This window comes from Balaenoptera borealis, assembly GCF_965194805.1.
Source record: "Balaenoptera borealis genome assembly, chromosome: 21".
NCBI classification, from domain to species: Eukaryota; Metazoa; Chordata; class Mammalia; order Artiodactyla; family Balaenopteridae; genus Balaenoptera; species Balaenoptera borealis.
This window is the reverse complement of record NC_138880.1, coordinates 23801167-23817773: the sequence shown is the minus strand read 5'-3', so window position 1 is coordinate 23817773 and position 16607 is coordinate 23801167. Positions and strand designations below refer to the sequence as shown.

Below are 16607 nucleotides of genomic sequence, written 5' to 3'. Positions count from 1 at the left end.
TGAAAAGAGGGAAAGTGTAACCATCAGATGAAAGAGTAACTTCCAAATACTTTTCATTTTGCAAATTTTCCAAAACTGAGAAGTTTGGGTAATAGAGAAAGAGAAACATGAAACAAACAAAAAAAACACCACCAAAAAACCAATAACTCGGACTTCCCTGGTGGCACAGTGGTTAAGAATCCACCTGGCAATGCAGGGGACACGGGTTCAATCCCTGGTCCGGGAAGATCCCACATGCCGCAGAGCAATTAAGCCCGTGCGCCACAACTACTGAGCCTGCGCTCTAGAGCCCGTGAGCCACAACTACTGAAGCCCGCTTGCCACAAGTACTGAGCCTGTGCTCTAGAGTCCGTGCACCACAACTACTGAAGCCAGCGCGCCTAGAGCCCGTGCTCCGCAACAAGAGAAGCCACCGCATTGAGAAGCCTGCACACCACAATGAAGAGCAGCCCCCGCTCGTTGCAACTAGAGAAAGCCCGTGTGCAGCAATGAAGACCCAACGCAGCCAAAAATAAATAAATTTATTTTTTTAAAAAAACCAATAACTCAGTGAAATGATAATGGGGCTACAGGGATAATATCAAGTAGCACCAATGATCTGAACAGTAAGTAAGTCTAATAGTTTGGTTCACAAGAAAATAATAAGAGATCAGGCATATCACAAACATGGATACCTAGACTGAACTCCAAGGGAAACCTGAATTCTATAAATTAAGTACAATTAGAGTTTAGAATAAGAAAGGATGGTGTTAGAACCTCTTCAGATCAGCCTAGCCAGCCCAAACACACATCATTCTGGTAGAAATAGTTCAATGGGGATTAACAAACTTCCCTATTTCAGTACTTGTCTTTGTCCTATTCTGTTCCTTCACTGCCTTTACTGGGGGAGCAGCAGGAGATAACTCCTATTAAAAGTAAAAGCTCCCTCTGTCCCTTCTTAAAGAGGAACAAAAACTCTAAGACACACGTATACACAGTACAGGGAGCTTGGAGGAAAAACTTCTGAATATTTAATCACATACTGTTACATAACCACAATAAAAAGGTGTGGTGGCCCCCAAGCTGTAAGCTTATTCAGCTTTCTGCTTTGCGGAGAACTGCTTGTCTCTTTCTTGGTATGCACTCCTGACGCTGCGGTATTGAGCGTAAAAAAGGAAAATGGCTTGCGGCCAGTTTCGTTCCAGGTGCCTGCTCTGGATCTAAGAGCCCCTGGTTGCTCCCCAGAAGAAGGACGTGCTGCCCTGAGGGGGAAGTCTGTATCTCCAAAGAATGGCCCATAAGGCATGCTGACGCATAGATAGTGATGCATAGATAATGGCGCATAGATAATGGCGCATAGATAGTGGCGACAGAATTATGTGGAAATACAAGGTTTGCTGATTTGTTGTCTGGTATTCGTTCCGTACTAAACCTATATATACATTCATGCTCTTTGAATAAACTAGCCTTGCAACCATCAGTTGTCTTGGCCCTTCTGACCCCATACTGGTGCTTTTCAGTTCCTTACCCCTCACCGCCAGGAACTTCTAGCTTTCTGCAGCCGGTCTGCGGCAAGTGGCGCCCGCACAGGGACCTGAGTGCGTGAGGCATTTCGGAAGATTTCAGGTAAGTAGAACTCTCGAGTGAGATAGTGTGGCCACAAGAAATAATTTCGTTTTTAGGACGGTAACTCGAGAAAGAGTCAGAAGTAAAATAATATGGGACAAAAGGGCTCTAAGGAGCGTGATTTATTTGCTCAGGTTTTGCTTTCAATGTTAAAAGCCCGTGGAACTAAGGTAACTACCTCACAACTTCTGGAATTTTTGCAATTAGTATATGATGCTTGTCCTTGGTTCCCTGAAGGAGGATCAGTGGACTTAGCAATTTGGACTCGTGTAGGAGATGAATTATCTAAATATCATGAAGCTCATGGACCATCTTCTGTTTCAGTTTCCATTTTTAGCTTGTGGAATTTAATAAGAGATTGTTTTAATCCAATTTATGATTCAGTTCCAAAATTAACAGCTAAATCTGTAGAACATGTTGCTGCAGTAGCTACTGCTCCTCCGTTGCCACCGAGGATAAAAAGTGTTAATTCACTTGATGATGATGACTTTTCTTTTGATTTAGCGGGTGAAGAAGCCAAATATGAGGCTGAAAAATATCCTGATGAAAATATTCTTCCGCGGTTACAGCAATTACATGTCTCTGTCCCTATCCCTCCTAAGCTTAGTCCTTTACAACAAGCAGTACGGGGAGCTCTTAATAGAGGGGAGGATCCTTTATTCTGCTGCCCGGTGGTGGAACGACCCAATCCTCAAAATCCACAACGAAATAATCGGGAATATCAGCCTCTCTCCTTTAAGGTTTTGAAAGATTTAAAAGCAGCCTGTGCACAATATGGGCCTACAGCCCCTTTCACTATTACTATGTTGGATACTATTGCAACAGAAGCATTGCCTCCAGCAGACTGGAAATCTATTGCTCGTGCTTGTCTCACTGGTGGCGACTATTTACTTTGGAAATCAGAATATTATGAAAAGGCTGCTGAACAAGCTGAAAGAAATACTGCACATAATGTGCTAGTAAATTATGAGATGTTGATTGGGGAAGGACAACATCAGTTATTACAGGATCAATTAGCTTTCCCTTTTGTGGCTTATGCTCAGATCAGTCATATAGCTCTACATGCATGGAAACATTTACCTGCCTCCACTAGGACTGAAGACCTTGCTAAAATAAGGCAAGGGGCAGATGAACCTTATGCTGATTTTGTGGATAGATTATTACAGGCTGTTGATAGAATTATTTCTGATGGTCCTTCTGGAGCAATTATCGTCAAACAATTGGCTTTCGAAAATGCTAATAATATTTGTCAAGCAGCTATACGTCCATGGAAAAGGAAAGGAAATTTAGAGGATTATATTCGAGTTTGTTCTGATATTGGATCATCTTACTTACAGGGAGCAGCTATAGCTGCAGCCCTAACTAAGGCAGGATTTGGGCCAAATGCTAAAAGTAAAAACTGTTTTAAATGTGGGAAGCCAGGTCATTTTGCAAAAAATTGTACTGTTGATACTCCTAATATGCCTATCGTAAGTTCTGTGCCTCAAGGTAAATCTCCTCCTCCCACAATTTGTCCCCGATGCAAAAGAGGACGGCATTGGGCTAAAGAATGTCGATCAGTGACTCATAAAGATGGAACTCCCTTGTCGGGAAACTTCCGGAGGGGCCTGCTCCGGCCCCATCAAACAATTGGAGCAATGTCAATAATCCCCCCACAACCTGCTCCACCGCCTCCAGCTCAGACCTTTGTTCCTCAGGGAATGGAATCTCCTCCCTTCAAAGGGCCACGCCAAATAGTGCAGGACTGGACCTCTGTGCCTCCACCCAATTCTTATTAACCTCGGATATGGGACCCCAAGCCCTTCCTACGGGAACTTTTGGGCCTTTACCCCAGGGAACAGTTGGTATAATCCTTGGAAGAAGTAGTATGTCTATGAAAGGCTTAACTATTATTCCTGGGGTGATTGATGCTGATTATGAAGGGGAATTAAAGGTTATGGTTCAAACATCAAAAGGATCTTTTCTTATCACACCCGGTATGCGAATAGCTCAGCTTCTATTAATTCCATTCATACCAGAAGGAAAAATTTTACAACATAACAAAAGAGGAACTGGGGCTTTCGGTTCCTCTGATGCAGTTTACTGGATTCAACAAATTGGTAGGGAAAGACCACAATTGGTATTAAAAATAAATGGAAGGCCTTTTTCTGGGTTATTAGATACTGGTGCTGATGTTTCTGTTATTTCGTTTATACATTGGCCAAAAAATTGGCCCGTGCACCAAACCATTACACAGTTGCAAGGTATTGGCCAATCTAATTCTCCACAACAAAGTTCGCAATACCTACATTGGCAGGATGCTGAAGGTAATCAAGGAATATTCAAACCCTACGTATTGCCCGGACTGCCAGTTAACCTTTGGGGAAGAGATATATTACAACAAATGGGAATCCTATTGCTTAGTCCCAACCCTACTGTAACTAATATATTGTTAAATCAAGGTTATGATCCTAGGAATGGTTTGGGAAAAAATCAACAGGGAAATAAATTACCCTTACAGACTGATAATAAACGGGATAAAACAGGCTTGGGTTTTTTCTAGGGGCCTTGGATTCTCCTCCACCACATGCTGACCCTATAACTTGGATTTCTGATAATCCTATCTGGGTGGACCAATGGCCCCTTTCTAAGGAGAAATTAATGGCGGCTCATAATATAATTAATGAACAGCTTGCTTTGGGCAGACTAGAAAAGTCTAATAGCCCTTGGAATACTCCTATATTTGTTATAAAGAAAAAATCGGGAAAATATCGTTTATTGCAAGATTTACGTGCTGTTAACCAAACTATGGTAATTATGGGAGCTCTGCAACCAGGTTTGCCTTCTCCTGCAGCCATACCTAAAAATTATATGATTATTATTATTGATCTTAAGGATTGCTTTTTTACTATTCCTCTATTTCCGGCTGATAAGTTGCGATTTGCTTTTAGCTTACCCTCTTTAAATTTTATAGAACCTATGCAACGTTATCAATGGAAAATGCTGCCTCAGGGTATGGCTAATAGTCCTACTTTATGTCAACAGTTTGTAGCTCAAGTTATTGCCCCTGTTCGTAAACAGTTCCCTCAGATATATTTTATTCATTATATGGATGACTTATTACTTGCTTATTCTGATAAACATATTTTACTTAAGGCTTATAATTCCCTTCAAAGTCATTTGTCACGATCAGGACTAGTCATTGCTGCTGACAAAGTACAGATGAACCCACCTTTCTCATATCTTGGTAAGTATATCACAAATTATAATATTACACCTCAGAAGATAGAGATACGGACTGACGTTCTTAAAACTTTAAATGATTTTCAAAAGTTATTAGGAGATATTAATTGGCTGCGACCTTCTTTAAAATTAACTACGGGTCAATTACAGCCTCTTTTTAATATCCTAAAGGGAAGTCCTGATCCTTCTTCCCCTCGTATTTTAACTTCTGAAGCTCAACAAGCACTCAAGCTTGTAAACAAAGCAATACAATCTGCTCAGCTAACTAGAATTGAGCCTTCTTTACCTATACTATTAATAATCTGTGCTACGTCACATACCCCTACCGCCTTATTATGGCAAGAAACAGGAATTCTTGAATGGATTCATATGAAAAATACGCCTAATAAAGTCATTACACCTTATTATGAGTTAATAGCAACCCTTGTTCAATTGGGTCGTAGAAGAAATATTCAGTTGGTAGGATATGAACCAAATTCTATTATTATACCTTATACTACTTATCAATATTCTTGGCTATTATTTGTCTCTGATTTTTGGGCTCTTGCTTTTGCTGGATATTCAGGAATTATTGATAATCATTATCCTTCTAATAAGCTCCTTCATTTTGCTACTCAACATCTATTTATTTTTCCAAAAACTATCTGTTCAACTCCTATTCTCAATGCCCCAAATGTTTTTACTGATGGTTCTGCCAATGGCATCGCTGTGGTTATTTCTGATGACTTACTTCATAAAGAACAAACAGATCATACCTCTGCCCAACGAGTTGAATTACATGCGATTTCCTTGGCTTTTCAAATCTTTTCACATTGTTCTTTTAATCTCTATACAGATAGCCATTATTTGGTTACTATTTTGCGTAACATAGAAACTGCTATAATTGGCAATACTGTTGATTCTCAATTGTTTCAGACTTTCTTTCAACTACAAAAGATTATTCGTCAGCATGAGTTTCCTGTAGCCATATTACATATTCGAGCCCATTCAGGTCTCCCTGGCCCATTGTCTTTGGGAAATCAATTGGCTGACGAAAATACAAAGATTATAGGCTTAAGTTTATCTCAACCTCAGGATCTTGCTACTCAATCACATAATTTACATCATCAATCTGCTGCTATGCTTCAAAAACAATTCTCTATTTCTAGAGAAACAGCCCGATACATTGTTAAGTCCTGCTCTAAATGTTTACCCCACCTTCCTGTTCCACAATTTGGAGTCAATCCTCGGGGTTTACTCCCTCATCATCTTTGGCAAATGGATGTTACTCATATTCCCTCTTTTGGTAAATTACAATTTGTTCATGTAACTGTTGATACTTACTCTAATTTTATATGTGCTACGCCTTTGGCTGGGGAATCTACTAAATATGTAATTACTCATTTATTTCATTGTTTTGCATCTATGGGAATTCCTAAAGCTTTAAAAACAGATAATGCTCCAGGATATACGAGTAAAGCTTTTGCCAATTTTTGTGCAACTTTCCATATTTCACATAAAACAGGCATTCCCTACAATCCTCAGGGTCAAGGTATTGTAGAACGTGCCAACCGACAATTAAAAATTACATTACAAAAAATAAAAAAGGGGGAATATGATAGATCTCCTCAGATTATGCTTAATCATGCTTTATTTATTTTAAATTTTTTAACTTTAGATGCATTTAGTCACACGCCTTATGAACGATTGTTTACAGGTCTTTCTGGAACCCCTCCTGAAAAAGCGCTTGTTAAATGGAAAGATCCCATGACTAACCTTTGGCATGGACCAGACCCTGTTTTAGTATGGGGCCGAGGCCATGTTTGTGTTTTCCCTAGGGAGGCAGACTCTCCGCGGTGGCTCCCGGAGCGCTTGGTTCGACATTATCATGCCATCACCAATAAACACCCTGACTCGAAGAATGCGTCGCCTGAGGCTCTCGCAATCGACCACAGCACACCCCAACCGGTTCCCCCGGCGGACGAGAAGAATGCGGCGACGGAGTAGGAGACAACTTGTCAGGGAGGCGAGGGGAGATCGAAATCAAATTACTTGGTATCAATTGCAATGTTTAGTATTTCAAGCACGTAGGATTATGGAGGAGAGTGCTCATCCTCGCTCTCCTCTTACCTTTTTTTTAGCCATGATAGCTGTATTGGCAGCCCCACCTATAGAGGCTAAATCTTACTGGGCTTATGTACCCGATCCTCCTTTATTACAACCTGTTACATGGTCTGAAGCTGACCTTCCAATTTTCTATAATGATTCTACTTTTGGAAGAGTGCTAGGAAATTTGCCTATTACTAATACTTCTGTTAATTACTCTAATTGGCTTAATACTCCCCCTGTTTGTTTAAGTCCTATGAGTACCAATTCTGGTTGTGTTAAGGCTGTTGCTTTAGAACATGCTATTTCTTACCAAACCACTGTAAATTCTCAATTTTTTACTCATTTACGTAAAAATTATAAAGCTGTGGGATCTAATATTTGTCTTCCTTGCAAACAGACTGTTCCTAGACGAGAAGATTTATCCACCTTTGTATTTTGGTATAAGGATAACGTTCCCATTCACATGAATGCTAGAGTAACTAAGCTTGCTTCTAATACTTCGTTGGATCATTCTCTATGCATATATCGCTTGAGAATTGAAGATACTGGACATTATTTGTGTATTGAAACTACCATAGGTAATCAAGGGACGTTATTAGCTGGACATCAAATTACGGTCGTAAAGACTGTCACAGGACTACAATTTCCTGCTTTTATGGCTTCTGAATTCCCGCAGTTTGATTTTCCTGTTTGTAATGATACATGGACTAAAGCCTCTGTCTGGTGTACTTTAGATTATGATAATGGCACCATACTAGTTTCTTCTGTCCCCGTTAATAATAACAGCCTTGTTTTTTACAAGCAATGGGAATTCTGGAAACTTGCCTTATCCTTTTCTTATAGACCGGTGATTACTTGCGTCGCTCCTCCTTATGCTTTATTGATTGGAGATTTAATTGTAGAATACACTATGAATCCTATAGGTTATAATATTACTTGTGTTAATTGTATCTTTAGTAGTTGTGTTTTGCCCGTTAAAGGATCTACATCTGTTATGATTATGAAGCAACCTTCTTATGTAATGTTACCTGTTAATTTGTCTGAACCATGGTATCATAACACTGGCATGCAAGCCTGGCTGGAATTGACTGAAGCATTAAAACGACCAAAGAGATTTATAGGTGTTCTAATATGTGCAATCCTAGCCTTAGCAGCTTTAACTGCTACTGCGGCCACTGCTGGGATTGCTCTTTCACAAACTATTCACCAGGCTCATTATGTTAATCAGTTATCTAAAAATACTAGTGTAGCATTAGCCCTACAAAGTCATATTGATACCCAACTAAAAACGGAAGTAGATGAATTAAAAAATGTTCTAATAGGAATAGGGGATCAAGTTATGGCTTTAAAATTAAAAATGCGTTTGATTTGTCATGCCAAATATACCTGGATTTGTGTAACTCAACATTTATATAATGATTCACAATGGGATTGGGAAAAAGTAAAAATGCATATATTAAGTGTATGGACTGATGGACACATTAGCCTTGATATTCAAAAGTTAAATGCCGAAATACAAGCTATTCAAGAGGCCCACCTGGACGAAGATGGACCCCAGAATTTGATTCAAGGATTATTAGATCAACTACAAGGGCTAAATCCGATACAATGGATTCATGGAGGGCTCTCAGGCCTGATATCAATTGGTGTACTACTTTTATTGGTGATCGGTTTATTACCTTGTATTGTTAGATTTGTAATGGGGCGCTTCGCTGTCTTGCGTCAGGATGTTCATGGCTTAAAACTACATTATCAAGCTTTAAAAAATAATAAAAAAGGGGGAAATGTGGTGGCCCCCAAGCTGTAAGCTTATTCAGCTTTCTGCTTTGCGGAGAACTGCTTGTCTCTTTCTTGGTATGCACTCCTGACGCTGCGGTATTGAGCGTAAAAAAGGAAAATGGCTTGCGGCCAGTTTCGTTCCAGGTGCCTGCTCTGGATCTAAGAGCCCCTGGTTGCTCCCCAGAAGAAGGACGTGCTGCCCTGAGGGGGAAGTCTGTATCTCCAAAGAATGGCCCATAAGGCATGCTGACGCATAGATAGTGATGCATAGATAATGGCGCATAGATAATGGCGCATAGATAGTGGCGACAGAATTATGTGGAAATACAAGGTTTGCTGATTTGTTGTCTGGTATTCGTTCCGTACTAAACCTATATATACATTCATGCTCTTTGAATAAACTAGCCTTGCAACCATCAGTTGTCTTGGCCCTTCTGACCCCATACTGGTGCTTTTCAGTTCCTTACCCCTCACCGCCAGGAACTTCTAGCTTTCTGCAGCCGGTCTGCGGCAAAAAGGGGAAAGTGTGCATGTCTCATTGTGCTAAAGGGAGTCCAGCGTAAGGGAGATTTAGTATCTACTGAGATAGTAGACAGGCTGTCTAAAATGGAAAAATTAAGGCATATTATTTAGACACATGGAGTTAAATATTAGAAATGGATTAAAAAGTTCAAAGCAATTGCTGCTAATGTGGTGCCGGGACCACTATTTTGGTTATAAATCTTAAACTATTAGTTGACCTGTAAATTTATATGTGTACTACTAAGGTAAAAAATTAAAATTGATTTTAAAGTATTTTAATACTTCATGCAATTGGGATTAAACTGGAAATGTCAGTATAAAGTCATATTTTTCTTTCTCTCTTATTACAGGGGTCTACGCAGCAGTGTCACAGAATCTGTCACTAATAATCTAAAATTCAGAGTTTGACCTCTCTAATACTATTCTCCACTAAAACCACCCCTCAAAACCAAGATCCTTTGGAAGGCAGCTGATTCCATTTCTGGAGGTAAAAACAAACAATAAGCCTAGAGTAGTAATAAAACAAAGGATTCAGTTTATAGGGGCTTCCACTGTCCAAGCTGGACAATTCTGCACTGAAGAACAAAAAAACACAAAATACACTTAAAAATAAAAAAGTAATTCTGTGGAAAGCCATTAGTTGATAATGATATTCAAAAGAGGCAAATAACATGAGCTATGTCAAGGGAAAGGTATATACAAAATTCCAATAATAATAATATGTAGCCAACAATCCAATTATGGGTTCACTATATTCAAATCATGATTAATTCCATTACACCACATCAAGCAATAAAAGACTATGTAATCTGTATCCTAAATCAGCCATGATACTCTGCAGCCTTTGTTTAAGTGACCCTGCAATCTATAAAAACAAGTAGGTAGAGACATGATTTAAAAAGCAACCAAACATACTATTAACACTAATGTGACAGATTAATATAATAGGTTAAAGTTTCTGCCGTTAAAGTTTTGAAATACTGAAGAGATTCTGATATATTAAACTTGCAAAAATTTAACTGTAATCAACTTTTAAACACTTAAGGGAATCTGATTAAATCAGTAAGTTTAGACTTAGGTTTATAAAAAACATCTAAGTACTTAGGTTTCCTTTGTGAGATCTATAAGTGTGTCTTGTTAGCTGTTTGAGGTACTTAAGAAAATCAAATATAGTAAAACTGTAATTGTGCCATTAATTAAGCAGGTTTGCAAATGGTATACAGTATTCAGGAAAATTTAAGCTAAGTGAAGATAAATTAAGAGAGGATTAAGTACAAGTGAGTTTTAAAATTCTAACACATTATTATATTTAAACTGAAATAAGATGTAAGTAGATTTTAAAGATTTCAGAAAAATTAGACTGTAAAACTTATTCCTAATAAATATTAAATACAAGAAATATTATTTCCTGTAGCACGGATTAATGGCCTCTTTACGTTTTAAAATTCAAATCCACAGAAGGAAGCCTCCTCCCCAAAGGTTTTACAATATGTTAAAAAAAAGAAAAATTCAAACAAGTAAATTTTAAAGATCTAATTGGCTTTATTGAACAATTCATGAATCAGGCAGCATCCCACCCAGAGAGTAGAGGGGAGCTCCAAAGGGCTACAGAAAGGGAAAAGTTTTTAAAGGCAAGACAAGGAACTCATATATAAAAAAGACTATTTCAGGCTTAGGTAACCTACCCATGGGGGACGAAAGGGGTCTGTGTGGCAGTTTACCTCATCTCCCTTTGGGGGATGGAAAGGGCCCTGTGACAGATTACCTCACTGGTGCTGACCAGAACATTTCTGACTGACCGGTTAAGACTACATTTCTGGGGGAGGTTGAAGCTTCAAGTAGGTTAGGTATGAAGCCCCGGTTTGGCGGGGTGGCCCAGCAGACGTGACTCCATCTGGAGCCTGTAGTTTTCTTTTTAACAACTCCCCCGTTTTGATCAGACTCAGCTTAAATGAGAGATGTGATTAAAATCTAAGGCATTAGCACCACTCTCAGCTACTGCTCTGAAGTTCTCAGAGTTTGTTGTTCCTTTGTGTGGCATCCAGAGGTTATGACGTTTTTGCTTAACCCGTGTGATATTCACAGGTCACAGCTTCAGGCTCAATCTTTAAGTCAGTCATTTTCTTCTTTACTTTTCTGACGTTCAGTCTTAGGGAGATCATTTCCTTGATGGTTAGTGGCTGTGACTGTGCGTTACAGCATTTCTTTTAATACTGAAAAAAACTTGAATATAGGAATATTATGAATCCATTAAAATAATTATTTAAATCAGGGGTCAGCAAACTACTGTGCCTGGGCTAAATGCGGCCGCCCACCATTTGTTTCGTAAATAATGTTTTATTGGGACACAGCCCCACTCACAGGTTTAGGAACTGTCTCTGACAGCTTTCCCACTACACCTGCAGAGTTAAGTAGCTGTGACCGATACCATAGGGCCCACAAAGCCTAAAATATTTACCAGCTGACCCCTTTAATGAAAAATTTTGTGGACCCTGATTTAGGTGCTATTATCGGCATGAAAAATGCATAATACAAAATTGTTATCCATCTTGGGTTAATAATACAATTTAGACATTTAAACAAAAACTAGGGGAAAAAAGAACAAAAATGAAGAGTTGAAAAATCAACAATCCCGTTGCATTTTTAATATTTCCATTACTGTTATTGTAATAGTGTTCATGCAATAAGCTAAGCAAGTAAGTGATAACAGGGAGTCTGCACAGTGAAAAAGAACAAACTGAGTCAGACACTCAGGCTCAAAACTTGGTTCTGCCGCTTCCCAGTTGTGTGTTCCTGGGCACAAGTACAAGATGTTCATCACAGCCCTGTCGGTAACAGCCCTGACTTAGAAAAAACTCAATGTCTAGTAAGAGGAAAATGGATAAGCAAAATGTTGTATATGATATATTATATATCAGTCAAAAAGGATAAGCTGAGATCTACAAAAATTATATTTACCAAGAGAAAAGAATTAAATGAATGACAATACAATTATGAAAAACAACACACACACACAAAACAAAACTAAATTCTCAAAGGCACAAACATATAAATAAAATTCTACAGCATGCGCTGGGAGGACGTACGTTAAACATCTAAGAGTATGAGCCTATGAGCGGAGGGAGGAATGAGGCTGGGCAAGTGGACAAAGGAGAAAAGTTAAGAACCTGGGCAGAGGCCTGTGATTACAGGTCATCACAGAGTACGACTGTTCGTTATCAATCCAATTCTGCCCACCTGAGTTCAAAAAGAAAAACTACAAATCAAATCAGCTACTGAATGATGGACAGCTCTTATTAACATTGTCATTAAATTCTCCCCAAAGTCACCCTTTTTTGTAAGATAATTCACCCTTTAATCCAAAATGTCAAGAATAAAAGAATAAAAGAGCTGTGGTTACTGTTTTTCCCATGGTTAAGACTGCCTTTAGGACTCAAGAAAATTTTTTACAAGTTTCTTAAAATTTTAAAAGCGAATGGTTTCATAGCACAGCCCAGAGCACAAATTTTCCTAGCCAGTTTAAAAAACAAATCTTTTAAAAAGCTAATCATCCAAATCATTCCAACTTCCATCCCTCTGCAAAACTTGTTTACATTTCTATAGAAATAAAATTACTAACATAACTAAGTCTCACTTGTACTAGTGCTGTTATTCTACTACTACTAATAGCCAGAAGTATTGAGTACTTACATGTTAGCATTGTTCTAAGTGCATTACAAGTATTAACTCATTGAATCTCTACAATAACTTTAAGAGATTTCGTCACTCCCATTTGGCAGAGAGGAAGCTGAAGCAGACCAAGAACTTGCCCGAAGCCATACAGCTAAGAAGTGGCACAGCCAAGATTCTAAAGCAGGCTGTCTTGAGGATCAGGCTACTAACCACTGTTCTACTCTGCTTCAAAGTATGGTCCTTCGAAAAGGCTAGGAACTGAGACTTCCTTTTTTGAACTTTAAAACACATTGTTGTGATATCTATTATTTATTTGATGGTAAACAGTGGGCAAGATAAGAAGACCCTCCCGTCACAGGGATTTTTAAGGGAAATGGGACTTGTTTAGCAATAGAGCTTTAGAAACAGTTCTTTGCAAAAAAGGGTGGTCTGTACAGTTAAAATTAGATACATACGCCAGTGTTTGCCACACATTTTACTAGATATATTTGCTGTGTAGCAGTTTCCCTCTAATAAATTAATCTGGAACAAATTCCTTGGCATTGCAAATTAAATAAACCAGTCACCTTAGGTAAATTTAGAAGTGTTAACCTAGGTAATAGGTTTGAATTAACTTGTGACTCTCTATCCCAAGCTGAGCTTGGGACCCAACCCCCTTTCCAAAGAGAGTAATGAATTCCAAAGGTATTTCTGGCAAGGAGAGTGACATTTCTGGAAGTCACTAAACCTGGGGTAGCAACATACAGTGTAGGACAACTTGCATTACATTCTGCTTGGTCAAACCATTGGGTTGGCCAAAAAGTTCATTCAGGTTTTTCCGCAACATCTTTTTGAATGAAGCACTTAGCCCTGGGTGCTATGGTGAAGAGTCTAGAACTGAAGTTGTGATTAATTTTGGTTTACAGACCAAGGGCTCATAGGAATAAAAGAAATGACTAAGAGAAAGGGTGTGTTCAGACTTGAGAGCTATTATTTGTAGCTCCAGAGGTAGAACTTGCATCAACAGATGGAGTGCATACGAAAGCTGTTTTGAGTTTAACATTAGAATGGAATGGGCTGCCTTCTAAAATTAGGAGCCGTAAATCACTACATAATGTTGGAGCAAAGACTGGATGGCCATTTGCTAGGATGCTGCAGAGGGAATTATAAATTTGGAGGCTATGACCTTTCCCAACCCTAACATGAACTAGGTCTAAATCCCAAAGTCTAACCGTAAGCCAAATGATTACAGATCCTTCTTTTGAAATCCCTGTTTTTCAAAGCTGTTTCCCGCCTTTCCTGTCTTACCAGACTAGGAACTCCTGCTATCTTGCTCATCTTTATATCCTAGTGCCTAAAATAGGACGTGACAAATACTAGACATTCAAAGAATGTTTATCTGATGAAGGAGTTTGGAGTTAGGAGATTTAAGGCTGAGCCCTAGTTCTGCTCTTTGCTAGCCAGTTACGTAAGCAGAAAAATCACCTCTTTCACCTGAGCTAGTTTCCTACAGCTGTCCCTCATCCCCCCTCTCTCACACACACCGGAATCAACTATCCCCTTACCTGCATTTACAAGGCTCCTATAGTCCCCAGTACGTGTAAGCATCTGTCTCTCTAAGTGGTCACAGTTCGTGAGAGGGGTGCATAGCCCATTGCCTGGGAGACTTTTCAGGTTTAAGTTTAGGTTCATAACATCCAACAGACCGGTTATTGTAAGGACTTAAACATTCAGGTGATTTAATTAACGGAAAAATTATCCAACTGTCCCACTAAGCAATCCTTTTGATAACATTCACTTCAAAGTTAGTGAGATTCAAATCAAATGACAGTTCATCAGGCTGCAATAACCCTGCTCGTGCTCAATGAGGACAAGTACTTGCCAAAGGTGCCCGGGAATCACTTGGACACTCACAATTTGTACAGCCCCTGCAGAACCAGCAATAGAAATACTGATGCTTTCAGGTTACATCAGGAAAACACACAAATAGGAATCTGGCATTTTTAACTGCCATTTTGATACTGTGACATTACATTTCTGTAGTTTGACATATGATTTGGTCCAAAGAAGGTAACCGATTGGGTACACGAAAATCTCGGGCCAAAGTAAACACCCGTATTCCAGGAACTCAAGTTCCTTACACGACCCCCTCCTGATCCCGCTAGGTAGCGGATAATAACTGACATCCCCCTCCAGCCTCAGGGGTCAGGGGCAAGTCCCCGGAGGTGGGCGGCGGTGACCTGAGCCGGGATCCCGGTCGCGACCACGTCTCAAATTCACGGCCGACCCCGACCACCAAGCCACCCGCAAACGCGCCCCAAGGCAGGCCGGGCCGTCCCACCGCGGCCGGCTGGGGCTGCGGGACCCGTGGTCCCGCCGGCCCGGACGCCTCCGCGGTGGTTACATCCGCCGTCCGAGGGTCTGCCCGGGCCGCAGAGGAGGCGGGTCGCAGGGCTGGGGGCCCGGCCGGCCCGCCTTCCTAACCTCCCGCGCCGGCTTCCGCATACCGACCCTGCGTGCTCGCCGAGGCCTGGGCTCCGGAGAAGAAAACGGATCCCGAACGGGGGGCGGGGGCTCTGCGAGGGGAGGAAGGGTCGCCCGCGCGCCGCTCACCTGGGCACCGCGACCACCGCAACCTCCCAGCGCCGCCCGCGGCGTTCCGGCCTCGCGCACGCGCACGCGCTCCCGCAGCCCCTCCACGCGGCCCCGGCGGCGGCTCGAGCTTCCGGAGGCGGAGAGAGCGGAACGGGAAAAGAGGTCGCAGGGGCACGCGGCGGGTCCCTTGGGAACCGGGCGGTGCCAGAGGGCCGGCGCGGCGCCGCTCCTCGTGGCGGGCGTCACAGAGCGCGGCGGGCCGGCCCGGCTCCGGCCGGCGGGGGGCGCGAGGCCTGCCCGACGACCCTCCTCTCGAATGGCAAGGGACGCGGGAAGAGAGTGATCTCCGCGCCCTCGGCTGCCCGGTGCCCCTCCAGGGTGTTAACTGCTGCTGCCTCTCGGCTGTTAACCGCAGTGCGGGTGGACCTAGTTGTTGCAGTGGCTGATGTCATGGGGAAAGCTGCTTTAATTATCTTGTACCCGAAGAGCAGCAATGATAATAAATACGCAAGCGGCTGTGTCTGTGATTATTTCTATCAGCAAAGTTAAGTTCAAAGAATTAGTTAGCTTTATGGGCCAGGGGCTGGTAACACATTAGAAAGTCCTCTGACTACTGGTAAATGAGATGGGTAGTTAAAACAATCTAAGAAAAATAATTTCTGTCCAATGTATTGAATGCAGCAATTTTTCGTTTTTGAACTCTCAGGCACATAGTAGGTGTGGTAGAACAATGGTGCCCCATAGATGCCCACCTCCTATTCCCAAACCTGTGAATATGATACTTTACATGGCAAAAGGGACTTTGTGATTAAGGATCTTTAGATGGGCAAATCAACCTAGGTTATCCCAGGTGAGCTCAATCATAAGGGTTCTTATACGAGGGGAGGCAAGAAATTCGGGGTCAGTAATAAAAGACATGGCACTAGAAGCAAGAGGTTGTAATACACAGCATGGTGACTATAGTTAATACCCTGTTGTATATTTGATAGTAGCTGAAAGAATAGATCTTAAAAGTTTTCATCCTAAGGAAAAGAAATTTGTATACATGTGAGGTAATCAATGTTAACTAGACTTGCAGTGATCATTTCGTAATATGTACATAAATCATTTTGTTGTACACCTTAATGTTATATGTCAATTATACC

The 16607-nt window shown here is 40.9% G+C and overlaps 1 protein-coding gene and 1 long non-coding RNA gene across 4 annotated transcripts in view; one reads left to right on the top strand and one right to left on the bottom strand.

Annotated features, from left to right (window-relative positions):
* Positions 1-16607, bottom strand: part of CFAP97 (cilia and flagella associated protein 97) — a 47465-nt gene extending 30858 nt beyond the window's left edge. The window contains exon 1 of one of the 3 annotated variants that reach the window (XM_082375286.1): positions 15481-16607. The gene's annotated coding sequence lies outside the window, so the exon portion shown is untranslated. Of the gene's footprint in view, positions 1-15378 lie in introns of all 3 variants that reach the window. The other 2 variants (XM_082375285.1, XM_082375284.1) reach the window with 2 other exon arrangements.
* LOC309619784 lies at positions 7-15368 on the top strand. Its single transcript, XR_014239227.1, has 3 exons — positions 7-1045; positions 9213-9703; positions 12971-15368. It is a non-coding gene; the product is annotated as an uncharacterized lncRNA (long non-coding RNA).